General features: G+C 41.6%; 1 non-coding gene across 1 annotated transcript; it reads left to right on the top strand.

The window, feature by feature from the left end:
* Positions 1–5,850: 5,850 nt before the first annotated feature.
* Positions 5,851–5,922, top strand: trnae-cuc (transfer RNA glutamic acid (anticodon CUC)). Its single transcript has one exon. It is a non-coding gene; the product is annotated as a tRNA-Glu (tRNA).
* The last annotated feature ends 8,017 nt before the right edge of the window (positions 5,923–13,939 follow it).

The following is a 13,939-nucleotide window of genomic DNA, read 5'->3' as shown; positions in this document are numbered from 1 at the left end:
GTGGGCCTGCTGCCATGGTTCACCCGTCTCCTCACCACTGTCTGTCCCTCAGTTTTTACTGCACTTTAGACATTGAGGGCCTTTGAGGGGACGGTGTGGACATGCACTCACGTTTGTCCTAGCACCTGTCCCCTCAATTTTAACTGCACCATAGTATCACACACTACGACACATGCATATACACCAACACCTACACACAAGACTGGGGGTGGAGGGGTGGGAAGGCCTTCCTTCACCCGCTTCCTGCTCCCTGCCGGGGGGGGGGGGTTGCTGGCACGGGACTGGGCTGGTGGCTTCCTAGGACCACTACCGGTCCTTGCTGGTCCAGCCATTTGCCCCTGCCGCAGAGGGTGTGCTAGTCTGGATAAGTGTGTGTCTCTGTCCTTGTTTTCTTCTTGTTTCTGAATGGGTGGATGAATGAGTGCGTGTTGGAGGGAGGGCACATATGGCCAGGTTTGGAGGTGTAAGGGTGAATTTGAGTGTATGTGTGTGTGTGTGGGGGTGGGTGTGTGCATGGTGGGGGTGTATAGGGGCGAATGTAGTGTGGGTTTGGTTGTGTGGGTGAGGACAGCTGGTTCTGGGTCGGGGCTGGTCGTGCCCGGTTCACTCCCGGATGCTCCCCTGAGACTACTGCACCACTCCAGAGGGGGGGCGCCTTGGGGCTCCGGAGTCCGGCTTGGCCCCCCGGCGTAGGGGCGGTTGGCCCGCTCCCCTGGGCGGTGGTGGTATGGGGCGGCCGGGTGCTCCTCGGCGGGAGGTGGGCCCTGCCGGGTGGTGGCTTTCCGGGCGCGTGGCGCCGTGGCTTTGCCGCTGGCCCCTGGGGGGGGGGGGGGGGGCATCCTGGGGGGGAGGCGCTCTGTTCCCTCTGGTTCCCCTGGACCTGCGCTCCTTGACTGGTGGGGCGCTGTCCGGGGTCTCTCTCTCCCGCCTGCGGGGGCGGGCATGTGAGGGTTTCTGGGAAGTGCGGCTCTGGTACTCCACCGCTCCGTGGGGGGCCGTGGGCGGGTGGGATTCCCGGGTCTCTCTCTGCCCGCCTCTGGCCTCTGGGGGAATGTTGTCGCAGCTACCCACCCTTGCTGGTAAGTACATTCCATACATCTATCCTATGTTGCACTTCTAGGTTGCACATAAACACACACTCACACACACCCATACATCGCACTCATCTGTACTATATGTATTTGGTTTACTTTCTGTACTTCTTTGCAGTGGTCATTTGAGCTGGTTGCGTGTTTTATTTTATTATTATTATTATTATTATTATTTTATTATTTTATTTTTTCTTCTTTTCTTTTTCTCCTTCTTTCTTCTCCTACCTCTTTGTCTTTTCCCTTTTTATTATTTCTCTCCCCCTCTTTTCTTGGTCCACCTAACCCCAATAATTATCACTTTGCATATTGTTATCACTATATATTGTTATCACTATACTATATATTATTCAGAATTGTTATAATTGCCATTTAAATCTGTACATAAAAACAAAGTTGTCCTCCAAAGATGGGGGGGTGGAGGTGGGCCAAAAAAAAAAAAAAGCGTCACAACATGAATAAGGAACGTTTGTATGACTGAAATGCAATTTGGCCTCTATGATGGTTCTGGGTAGAAATTGCTGGCCACTGTGTCATTGAAATTGCTCCGTTTGCTTATTAAGTCAATATGATAATATATATATATATATATATATAATATCTATAAAATGTCTCCCCCCCCCAACTCCTCGGATCTGCACGATTCGCGTAGGTCACACTTTTCAACTTAAAAATGGCGAATCTCGCCGAAAGGTGACAGATTTTCATGCCTGAATAAGGTAGATTAACCCTGCAAACATAACAGCGCAAAACACAGTGACCGACACGCCACAGCGAATCCCTCGCGATTGGGATTGCTACCTGCTGCTACTTATTCCCTCACGCTTTGAACCATGCGACTTATAATGAGGTGCAGCTTTTCTGTAGATGTTTCTTCACCAATCGGGGTGGAGCAGAAAGTTAATCAGGTGGTAGGACAAAGTTGTAAATCAAAGAAGAAAGTGCTAATTTTCATTTAACTCATGCAAGCAGCACGCACAACGGAGAATTTTTTTCAAACGAACGTGTTGTGCGGAATTCCGAGTCCCCTTGTTTGCACACGCATAAAGACGCTACAGATCATATTCAGGAGTTACAGTGATTATAACTTAGTTCATTGAGCACTCTAGTTTTGTCCTAACTAGACATTTAGACATAATACTGCTGTAATACTGCGAAGTCATGTGGTCAGAGGTGAACTTATATATACACCCACACGGTATAGCCAGTGTGTTGACATATGTGACCGGGGGTTAGATTCCCACACCACAGATACCCAAATAAATGAGTAGGCAAGCTGTTCCACACGTCAAAGATTTTATTTAGTAACAAGTATTAAAATATTATGATAAGACATAAAACATCAAACTAAAAAGGTACATAAAGCCAGTATTTATACACCGGCGCGTGGGCAATCAGATAAATTCACCGCTTTCTCGTCAGTAATGGTCAATAAGATTGCTTTGCCTATGATGTCGCTATATGAACATACTGCACTAGCTGTGCATACACAAGAAAATATCACAACACGAAAGCTTAAAGCCAAAATAAACCTAACACAGTAAAACCCATGTAAAACACTCAAACCCAAGAAAAACCAAAGCTAGCATAAGTTGCAGGCTTCATATAACTTAGAACACGCACAGCTGGGCAATAAAAACACCAATAACTGACAACAGGGTATTGTAATCTGATGCCGCACGCCCGTGGATAACAGCCGAGTATTAGTACACACAAAAAAACAATTAAGAAAAATGTTTATTTTAAAAAAACCAATGCTACTCAAGCGGATCCAAATAGTTCCTCCTACTCTAGATATTCACGTATAAATACAATGGTGGAAAAACAGTGGCCTGCACGAGCCCAGCCTTGGTCCTCTACACAAGAGAAGAAAATTGCATTATTTTCTCTAAAAAAAACAAACACTACGAACGTAAGGTATCCTTACACGAACAATACAAGTATCCCATTTGAGAAAACACACACAGACAGCCTACCAATTAAAACACCTGTGAAAGGTGCGCGCTTGGCCTGTTGGTGGTCCAGGTACGACGCTACTCCACTGCGCTTCACCTGCTCCGGACAGTGTAGTCGACTGGTCCCCGGAACTCCCGAAATGTGAAACAAATCTGCATATTAGCATCGGGATGCTACGCTCAACGCGTATAAGCCAGTCACAATGGTTAAAGAGCTACCTACCGATCGTCCGGACAGAAGCGGACTTCTATGTGACCGAAATGATGCTCAAGGTGTCTACTGCAGCCACTCACTAATAATCCGGCTGGAGACCGGTTTCCGTTCGAATAGATAGCTTAGATCTACCACATCCAAGCACCTTGAACTTTCAGCCGTGATACGCTATATTCAAACACACTCCTGGAGACCAGAAAACAGACGTCACACACGCGCGCACCTGGGCCATTTAACCTCGCTGCCGGATCACGTGATGGCTATAATTAAAATTGTAGAATATTTTAAATAGAATTAAATTACCATCGGACAACTCCATTCACAGATTAAAGCTCGCAAACAGTACAGCCCTACCACACATAGATAATGCCGTACCTAGTCTAGCTCTTATTTATGCATAGAAACATAAATCGACAATATAATCTGTATCGTATTCATGCGGATATTCAGACGGTGTTCGACACAACACCGTCTGAAAGCCAAATCTGTCACACAAGAAATGCTACAGGCACCGTTCAGGAACTGATCAGTTCAGTTATGTTCAGTTAAATGTATTCAGTTCAGTAGTTATATGCGGCTTTCTAAGATAGTTCGTTATCAGGAAACCCACCTGATAGTTTATATTTTAAAAGTTCATTGCACTTTATTTTTTTTTTGTAAAAAAAAAGTATTTAATTGCTGTCTTTTTTTGTAAAGGGGTGATCAAAACATAAAATGCGAGTCTGGCAACTTGGGCCATGTTGGTCACGACCTGTGGTGGGCGACCCTTATTTTCATTTGTGAAAGGTGGCAAACGAAGCAGGAATATCAGTCCGTTATGTTTTATTTTATCAAATGTAATTTTCTAGAAATGCTCACCCTAGGCTATCACAAAATTAATGATAATTTCATCATATTATAAAAAGCTACAAACCCAATAGAAGGAGTAGCGAGAAGCTGTATGTGTACCTGTATGCTCAACTTTAGTAGTCTTTGGTTATATAATTACTCTTTAGAGTCTTGTAGTTTATTTGTGAAAAGTGGATCATGCAAAAATAAATAATAAAAATCGCACCAAAGGGTGACATTATTGTTGCCACCTGTTCCGGTTTTCACGTGCCTGTCCCGGTTTTGCCAGGCTGTCCCGGTTTGTCCCGGTTTTTCGTCTTTTTAATATTCGGTCCCGGCAAAAAAACTAGGTTAGTTCAAACCACGATTCAGACTGTTTCTGCACACTTAAATCTGTTTTTTTTCTCGATGTGTCCATTTAAAACCCCTCCGGTAACGTTTTACGTTACGTTTACGTTCGCCACCCCGTGCTCAACAACTTACTTAACAAATTATCACACAGTGCCCCAGACTCGATAAGGAAGCTGGATGGATAAATGTAAAGTGGGACAAAGGCGGAAAAAATAATTTTTTCCTGCAAAGGTGTTAATGCTCAGTGGTAAGTAACTTTCTAAGTTCTGTATTTGAATTTGGCTACGTCGACAGTACGTTTTAGTTTTAAAACGCATCATTTTGCTACGTTTACTCCTGGCCTCCATATTACTTAGGAGTTTTCCTACCTTTACAGACATTTGGCGCCGTAAGGACAGTGAGAAACAGACTTTTAGAAACACTCGTCCTCAAATAAGTTAAACATTATCAGACGTATCTTCGTAATAAACGTTACATATCCAACATTGTGCGTTACTTTTGGCCAGTTGACCTTTTATTATTTGTGAGGACAGCAAATTCATATTTATTAACCAGTTTTCTATGTAGTGTAGTCACATAGTCCTGGGTGTGGCTAGTTTAAGAGTTTAACCCTAAGCAAAAAGCTCTCTTTAAAAACCTTCATAGTAAAAATAAGAATAAAACTTGAAAGTTTTGTTGTAAGTGCTAATGAAGTAGAGATTTCTGACTCAGTGTATGAGAAAAGACAAAGTAGATAAAGTGTAGTAAAATAAACACTTAAATGTTGTCACATCATAACTTTTTGCAGGGAAATGTAGTGTGTTCGGTTGCCACCAAAGAGTAGGCTTTGTTAGGAAGAGTGCAGAGATCACACATAGCTTGATGACCCAGTTGGCATTTTATTTTGCTCAGTGTACACAAAACTTTTCACACAGACAACTACAATGACCTTTGCCAGAAGAGAGAGGAATTCATAAAGGGTGTGGACATCTGTGAACCAGTCACTCAAGAGGAAGACCAGGCCAAACAGCAGGTAGATGAGGGATGTGGAAGAGGTGGACGAAAGACCAGTAAAACTGTAATTACATTCATACAGTTAGGGAACAGTAGAATTAAATGCCATCTTTTGTCTTATGTCTATCCAACAACGTTTAAATCCAGGCAGAGTCAGTAAGTGAACACAGTGGAGGAGATGAAGGTGAGGAGTCTGTGCTGCAATAGTTTAGAGGATACGATGGGTCTGGTTAACGACTGACCGACTTTTTTTTATTTATTTTGTGCGGTGCCAAAGTTCTGTACATAAGAATACAAACAATTAAAAGAACATAGCACAAGGTATGTAACCACCTGTGAAATAGCATGTTAAGAAATAATACAGTATAAAAACTAGAAAAACATAAACCTTTTAAAAACTATTTAAACCAGATTAAATTAGTCCCTGGTGGTCTAGTGGTTAGGATTCGGCGCTCTCACCGCCGCGGCCCGGGTTCGATTCCCGGTCAGGGAACTCCAGTTTGTTGGCAGTCATGGCCTGGTGGTTAGGGAACTGGTCTTGTGACCGGAGGGTCGTGGGTTCGATTCCCAGACAGGCCATGACTGAGGTGCCCTTGAGCAAGGCACCTAACCCCAACTGCTCCCCGGGCGCCGGGCTAGGGCTGCCCACCGCTCTGGGCACGTGTGATCCACAGCCCCCTAGTAATCACTAGTGTGTGTGTGTGTTCTGACTGCACAGATGGGTTAAAAGCGGAGGACAAATTTCGATTGGGGTGTAAAAATCACAATTGACAAAATATGGCACTTTTTTTTTTTTAAAAGACACATGCTGGGGTAAAAGCCAAGGAATAAAAATGCGTTTTAAGATGATTTTTTATAAATTGACAGTGATGGGGCCTGTCTAATATGGATCGGTAGGTCGTTCCATAATTTAGGTGCAGCAGTTGAGAACGCTCGATCCCCTCTGAGCTTACATTTTGCCCTCGGCACCTTCAGGAGCAAATGATCAGCTGATCTGTGTGACCGAGTGGGAGCGTATGGATGAAGCAGCTCAGAGAGGTACGGTGGGGCGAGTCCATTTAAAGATTTAAAAACAAATAAAAGAATCTTAAAATTTATTTTAAAATGCATGGGCAGCCAGTGGAGGGAGGCCAGGATAGGAGTGATGTGCTCCCTCTTGCGCGCTCCAGTCAACAATCTGGCAGCAGCGTTCTGTACCAGCTGAAGCCGCTTGAGGGAGAACTGGCCAACTCCAAAATAAAGTGCATTACAGTAATCCAGCCACAATGTAATAAAGGCATGGATCACTGTTTCAAAATGCTCCCCTGCAAGGATAGACTTCACCTTTGCCAGCTGCCTCAGGTGGAAAAAGCTGGCCTTCACTACTGCCTCAATTTGCCAATCCAATTTAAAATCACTGTCCATTTAAAAACCCAAATTACAAACTGTTGACTTTTTAAAAGATGACCGGTAACCCAAGTCAACAGGGAGGACCTCACTGGGACCAAAAACCATCACTTCATTCTTTTTTTCATTAAAATCTAAAAAGTTCAATGACATCCAGGCTTTAACATCGTCAAGGCATAAAAGCAATGATTTAAAAGAACACGTCATTTCTTTTCAATGGTATATAAATCTGGCTGTCATCAGCGTAAAAATGAAAAGAAACCCCACATTTTCTAAAAATGGAACCCAGTAGAAGCATGTAAAATGGGAAAAGGAGAGGTCCTAAAATTGAGCCCTGAGGAACACCATAACACAGTGGAGCTGTGGAGGATTCAGAACCAGCAAAGGATATGCACAGCGTTCTGTCTGTCAGGTACAACCTAAACCAGTCCAGTGCACTGCCTCAAATTGCTGTAACCGGGAAATTAAAATGTTATGGTCCACCGTGTCAAAAGCTGCAGTTAAATCAAGCAGAACGAGAATCACGTGATCGCCTGAGTCAGATGCTAGGAGGATGTCATTGAAAACCCTTAGCAGTGCTGTCTCTGTGCTGTGCATGGTTTTAAAACCGGACTGAAAAACCTCACAGATTCTGTGCTCATCCATAAAATATTGTATTTGTGTGTAGACTATTTTTTCTAAAATCTTGGAAATAAATGGCAGCTTTGAAATGGGCCTGTAATTTGCCAGTACTGTTGGATCAGCGCTGGGTTTAAAAAAAAATGGGTCGCACTACAGCGTGTTTAAAACTTGCAGGAACGACACCGGAGTGCACACTGCTGTTTATGATATGCAGGATCTGCTGCCGTATGCTTGGGAAGATCTTAAAAAAGTGAGGAGGCACAACATCACAGGAGGAACCTGAGGGCTTTAAAAGGCCCACCACACGCTCCAAATGTGTCAGGCTTAATGTCACAGGCTTAAACTTTTCAAACACTGCCGGACCTGAGATGGGATCAGATGTGTCAGAGGCAGGAGTTAAAATAAGAGCTCTAGCAGTGATGATCTTATCAAAAGTGCAGAAAGTCCTCACACATTTCAGGTGATGCATCCGAGCAAGAGAGCTGAGGGGGTTTAAGAACAGAGTCAATGGTTTTATATAAGACTTGTGGATTATGACGGTTTGCGATAATGATGTTTGACAGATGTTATCTTTTCGCCTCTTTAATAGTGTTCTGGTAAGAACGCCAGCAGTCTTTTAAAATCTGAAACGAGACCTGCAGCTTATCCCTTTGATGTGCGTTCACGCAATGTCTCATGCTCGTCTTTGTCTAAAGCTCGTGCCTGTGTGTGTGTGCTTTAATGTGGAGTACTGTGCGCTACTCACGCTGGACTCCACCGTTTTGTTTCACCGCAACGTGCTTCGTCGTGCCTGCCTCCTCCACATGTTACACCCATGCTATTGAAAAACTTTAAATGTTTTTTTTTTTACAACAAAAAAGCAAAAAGGCACCCAGTACTTCAAAAGAGGCAGCAGACCAAATAATTGAAAACCTGAAGGAGTTGGTGGCAAAGCAAGCATCTTTATGGGTAAATTATTTAAGTATTTACACAGTTTAGAGTTTAAGTTATGTGTTTAAAGGAGCAGTGTGTGACCCATAGCGGAACCCCACTTACCCACCCCTACATTTCCAAAGCCTATAGTCACCTGTCCCAATTTAATTTCACTTTTACATGTTTTCGCTTGTTTGGTGGCAAGCATTCACCCTTTCCTCCTTTTTCTTGTACTAAATAAAAAGTATAATCCTTATTTTGTGTTGTAACCTCTATCACCTGTCTTTTAACAATGTATCCAACTGATATCCACAGCGGCAGCAGTCCTGTTGTTGTTGTGTTGTGTTCGTCCCTCAGGTGAGCGGGGCCCGCGATTCGTCTCACCTGAGAGTCGTTTGTTTGTCTATATATGTCTTGTCTTTGTACCAGTTGCCCGCTGGTCATTATATCCTTAATTTGGATTGAGTCACGGGTTTTTGGTTTGCCCACTTTCTTCATTAAACCATCCATTTTCCCTGAGAATTGGCGTGATCGCTTCCTTTTTGTTTCACTCACCTGGCCCGTCACAACCGTAGTAAGTGTTAATTGTGTTTTTAATGTTAATTTAAGTTAGACTGTTTAATAATCACTACTACCTCACTGATAAACTCTTTTACACCAGCAAACATCCTAATTATTCTTTTAATGCTGGTACTTTTTTTAATTTCCTGATAAGAAAATAAGCTTCCTGATAAGCTTCTTTAATGTGGAAGAGGAAAATTCTGAGATTTGGGGATAAGGATATTTAAGCTATCAGGATATGTCACCTGCAATTTTATGTGAACTCGTACCTATAAATATGCACTACAATCTGAAATTTTGAGAAAATTCTACTTTTGCCACATCTTTCAGCCAGTGCTATAGCGCGATAAATTCCAGCTCCCACAACAACATAAAAGTATGAAAGGCACTCTCTACAGCCAGTGTGTTGTTTGTCCGTTCTGGGCTACTGTAGAAACATAGTGGTGCTATATTGTTGGTAGAAGAGCCACTCCTATTATTGAATCCGAACCTATTTAAAGCCAGAGAGTTGAATGTCTGTAGAATAGATCTTATGCATACAATACAGCATTGCATCCCATCACTATATATACATAAAAGTTCATTCTAAACACAACACTCCCTAATAATTTTAAAATTATATACTAATGAAAATTATGATGATTTCATTTGATGTAGTCATCTACCAACTTGCCACCTAGGAACTGGAGTAAGGCGCAGCAGAGATACTCGTCACGTCCAGCTCCGCCCTCTACCCCTTGTCTTGTGTCATTTGCCCTGACCCTGCCTTGTTCTTTGTCTCTTTAACATGGTTCGCTTTCTCTCTGCCCATTATACCTATGTTTCACGCCGTTCCTAGTTTCTTTTCCCCGTTAGTTCTTCAGTTTGTATTAGTGATGGAAAACCGAGGCTTTCTGAAGCACTGAAGCCTTTTTCCTAACTGTATCGAAAAAAGATTCATTAGTCGGAGATTCATAACACAGTGGACATTAGCGGCATCTGGTGGCCAAAACTTGAAAGTGCTTTGTGTATTTAGTGGACGAGGGTCTTAAAAAAAATTTACAGCTCTTAAAACTGTTCCAGTGCATTAACATGACATTTGAGGTTTAAATAAAAAAAACAACTGATAAAACAAATGGCAGACTACTTTGATGTTTGGATAATTTAATGTAATATATTAAGACATTGCACTGTAATATATTTTGAATTAATATATAATACACTCAGAATGTATCTTGATCATGGCACACTAGAGAAACTACACTTATAACTCTAATTGCACATTATTGGTTGTTTCCCTTCACCATGTTATTGATTATATTATCAGGCATGAAAATCTGTCACCTTTTGGCGAAATCCGTTTTGAAGTTGAAAGGGGTGACCTACGTTTAGATCCGAGGAGTTCTTTTGTAGTGCGGGGGTTCGGGAGATTTACATCTATATATATATATATATATATATATATATATATATATATATATATATATATATATATATATATATATATATATATATATTTTAATTATCATATTGACTAAATGAGCACTTCCGAAATTGGCTATTTCAATGGCACAGTTGGCCACCCAATATCAGAAACAGGTAGATTTGTCCCACCCAAAAATTAAACCACAGAAAAAGCGGAAACTGTTTAAAAACGTTTTTTTTTTTCTAAAAGCGCGGTTTGGCAGCGCTGTGTTTATTGGTAGCAACTTGTCAGGCGCTCTCTGGGTCTTTCGCTTTCTTAAGGCTTGTGTTGAGATGTCTGTTCAGAAATATACCTCACTCATAGCTTCACTGACCCGAGCTCTCGCCTCGCTAGAGCGTCGGGTAGTTTGTGCCTGCGTTAAACTCGAGGTCAGTGATAAGAGCAATGAATAGCCAACCATATGACCATATATATGACAATAAAACAGCTTTATTGTAATGTGCTGTTAACAGACTAGGAGGGTTTGGGTTAGCTAACGTTTATATTAACACTTGTCAGAAAGCTCTCTGAAACGTAAAGTTACATTACTCTCTGGCCACGTCCCAAACTGCAGACTGCTACTACACTTAATGTGTAAGAAATAAAATATAATAAATAAAACAAATAAACAAACGAATAAACAAAAGGACACCAGTATGTAATGTTCCAGAGTGTGCTGTTTGGGACACAGCCTTACTGTCTAACATTAATGTTAGTCTTGTCTAGTCAGGAAACCTTAACATACATTTTTTGTCATTTCATTTCAGCATGCCACCAAAGAAAAAAAATAAAACCACAGGACACAACACTCCTGAGTTAAAAAAAAAAAGAGTGGAAATAGTTTAAGTATACAACAGAGTTTAGAACCAATAATAATAATAATAATAATCAAACCTGTTGTTATATTATTTTAAATATTATGTATCACCTTATTAGGAGAGTACTGGTACAAAGATACAGTAACAGTGCAGACGCTGCAGAGATCATTCGTGCTTTGCCTTCAGAGGTACGTGGATTATTTGGGCAAGTGGAAGCTCTGGTTGCTTTTAGTAGTCCCTGTTTCATCCTCTGAGGCAGAAAGAAATCTTTTGGATATATCTGAATATAATCCATACATTGTATGCATAATTTATTTAAAGTTTGTGGACAACAGTATCATGTTGTATTGTTTATTATTTGCAATTTACCGTAATCCCCCCCCCCCACCAGTCTTCTCACCTTTTTAACCCCTGACCCATTTTCATGCCTGATTATTCACTTATAAAATTATATTATTCACTATTATTCACATCCTACCCAACTGGGTTTGTATCACTAGTCCATTGCCTATTTTCTCACAGGCAAGGCTCATGTAGATTTGCTGCATGGGTTATATGAAGGAAGGAATTGTATGAAAACACTTTATGCTCATGTATGGAGTGAAGGTGCTTGTGTAGGGGCAATGGTCACATTATTTAATGGACTCTGTGTATCTCTATATCTCTGCTAATGACCCTTGAAGTTCGCGCCAGGTTTTGCTGCTTTTGAATCGTTCCATGAAGCAGTCACGTGATTGTGTGCCGAAATGAAGCTTCGGACATCATTGTTCACACGTAATCACATGTAATCAATGTAGAACGAATCAAGCATCGGCTCAATGATTCAAACCAATGCGTATCGTTTTTTCGAAACATGCCTCAAAGCTTCAGATTCAAGGGTAACATCACTAGATTATATTCACTGGTTGATTCGTGTTTCATTACTTATGTGTGTGTTTTGCATACCCTCGTGTGTGTTGCATTTAGTTGATTGTCTAGTGTCACCGTTTCAGTTTCTTCCCTCTTTTGGGGTCACTTAGAAATGTTCTTATTTTTGAAAGAAAAGCAGTTTTTTTTTTCAATTTAGCTAACATTAAATGCATCAAAAATACACTCTATACATTATTAATGTGGTAAATGACTATTCTAGCTGTAAACATCTGGTTTTTAATGCAATATCTACATAGATGTATGGAGACCCATTTCCAACAACCATCACTCCAGTGTTCTAATGGTACATTGTGTTTGCTAACTCTGTAAGGAGGCTATTGGATATTTAGAAAACCCTTGAAAACCCTTGTGCAAGTAGGTTAGCACAGAGAAGCTATAAAACTGACCTTCCTTTAAGCTAGTTGAGAATCTGGAGCATTACAATTGTTGGTTTGATTAAACTCACAAAATGGCCAGAAAAAAAACAACTTTCATTTGAAACTCGACAGTCTATTCTTGTTCTGAGAAATGAAGTCTATTCCATGCGAGACATTGCCAAGAAACTGAAGATTTCCTACAATGGTGTGTACTACTCCCTTCAGAGGAGAGCACAGACAGGCTCTAACCAGAGTAGGAGAAGTGGAAGGCCCCGCTGCACAACTGAGCAAGAAGACAAGTACATTAGAGTCTCCAGTTTGAGAAATCGACGCCTCACAGGTCCTCAACTGGCAGCTTCATTAAATAGTACCCGCAAAACGCCAGTGTCAACGTCTACAGTGAAGAGGCGACTCCGGGATGCTGGCCTTCAGGGCAGAGTGGCAAAGAAAAAGCCATATCTGGCTAATAAAAGAAAAAAATTTATATGGGCAAAAGAACACAGACATTGGACAGAGGAAGATTGGAAAAAAGTGTTATGGACAGATGAATCAAAGTTTGAGGTGTTTGGATCACACAGATGAACATTTGAGAGACGCAGAACAACTGAAAAGATGCTGGAACAGTGCCTGACACCATCTGTCAAACATGGTGGAGGTAATGTGATGGTCTGGGGTTGCTTTGGTGCTGGTAAAGTGGGAGATTTGAACAAGGTAAAAGGGATTTTGAATAAGGAAGGCTATCATTCCATTTAGCAACACCATGCCATACCCTGTGGACAGCGCTTGATTGGAGCCAATTTCATCCTGCAACAGGACAATGACCCAAAGCACATCTCCAAATTATGCACAAACTATTTAGAGAAGAAGCAGGCAGCTGGTGTTTTATCGGTAATGGAGTGGCCAGCGCAGTCACCAGATCTCAACCCCATTGAGCTGTTGTGGGAGCAGCTTGACCGTATGGTACGAAAAAAGTGCCCATCAACCCAATCAAACTTGTGGGAGCGGCTTCTGGAAGCATGGGGTGAAATTTCTCCAGATTACCTCAGCAAATTAACAGCTAGAATGCCAAAGGTCTGCAATGCTGTAATTGCTGCTAAGGGAGCGTTCTTTGACGAAAGCAAAGTTTAAAGTAGAAAATTATTTCAAATAAAAAAAAACTTTATTTCTACCTTGTCAATGTCTGGACTATATTTCTATTCATTTTGCAACTCATTTGATAAATAAAAGTATCAGATTTCAGGGAAAACACAAAATTGTCTAGGTGACCCCAAACATTTGAACGGTAGTGTATGCCTTGCTGGAAGGCAGAGCGTAAGAATGGCAGTTTTGATTTGTCCTTGTGACGGGCGGGGGTGAGCAACAAAAAGGAAGCGATCACGCCAAGTCTCAAGGAAAAAGGATGGTTTAATAGAAAGTGTGCAAACCTAAAACCCGTGCAATAGATCCAAATTAAGGATATAATGACCAGCGGTCAACTGGTAC

This window comes from Brachyhypopomus gauderio, unplaced genomic scaffold (assembly GCF_052324685.1).
Source record: "Brachyhypopomus gauderio isolate BG-103 unplaced genomic scaffold, BGAUD_0.2 sc37, whole genome shotgun sequence".
Classification (NCBI taxonomy): domain Eukaryota; kingdom Metazoa; phylum Chordata; class Actinopteri; order Gymnotiformes; family Hypopomidae; genus Brachyhypopomus; species Brachyhypopomus gauderio.
Note: the sequence above shows the minus strand (reverse complement) of the source record. Positions and strands in the feature narration are given on the sequence as shown.